This window comes from Xiphias gladius, chromosome 2 (assembly GCF_016859285.1).
Source record: "Xiphias gladius isolate SHS-SW01 ecotype Sanya breed wild chromosome 2, ASM1685928v1, whole genome shotgun sequence".
Lineage (NCBI taxonomy): Eukaryota > Metazoa > Chordata > Actinopteri > Istiophoriformes > Xiphiidae > Xiphias > Xiphias gladius.
In genome coordinates this window covers 16,559,889-16,560,974 of record NC_053401.1, presented here as the reverse complement: position 1 = coordinate 16,560,974, position 1,086 = coordinate 16,559,889, and positions in this window count along the sequence as shown.

The window sequence follows — 1,086 nt, the reverse complement described above, 5'->3', positions numbered from 1 at the left end:
TCATGCTCATGTTTACTTGGCAGCAAAACGGCGATTTATAAAGACAACTGCAGTCCATTCATTTCAGCTCCTCCCACTCATGAATCAGCATCTCTATAATCTGAAAATACAGCAAAAAAAAAGCATGTAACATACATTTCTCTGCTTACAGTATATACAGCATCAAACGTGTTTCAAAATTGTCATCTACCATAAAAATGCATTTTTTGTCTTCTGTATGTATTTTGTGCAATTCCATTTGCTGTAATGCAAAATATAAACATATGCCAATACAAGTGTCTTGCATTTAGGTTGCAGTGAACATAATGTTCTACTGATCTGCATTTCCCATCACATAGCTTGTAAATTATGACTTGTAGGCTATACTATATTAATTGTCTAAAAGTGGATCGCATGACAGGAAACGTGCACTGAGATTACGACATTGCTAGTAAAATAATTTTTTATTCATATCAAACAGTCAGCCTAGAGACTGATTACTCCGGTGCAACGCATGTTTTGGTGACCTGAAAAAGTAACGTGCGTGCGTCACCGATCAGACTTTGCTACTCACCAGTTTTCTTCGAAACAGAGCAGTGGTGAAAAAGATGTCTCACTCTGTACTTATTTCCTGGTACATAATCGGCAGAATCTCACTCATGGAGGAACCGGGGCATAAAAGGTACCATATGGAAATTAACACATTGTGAGATTTTCTGTATTTAAACGTCCATATGATGATACTGTTATTATATTATATTTGAAAAGCTAATTTAACGATCCAATTCTGCAATGTTTTTACACTCTGCTTTGAATGATAATTTGTACCTGATGTATTTTTTCAAACAAAAAGTTATTACCTAGTAGAAAAAATACATCTTCTCCCTCTCCTTATGTTGCATATTGGACCATTATGGCTTCCAAAATACTCATGATGTGACTAAATCATGCCAACACAACGACATCTTCAACTCAGAATTAAAGAAGTACATAAACTTCCCCTTCAACCAATGAATGTGAAAACAGCCTTTGAAACTCTGCACAATGAAGGTTAAGCATCAAAGTAAACTAACAAAAAGCAAAACTTATTTTTCAGTGAAAGGGGAC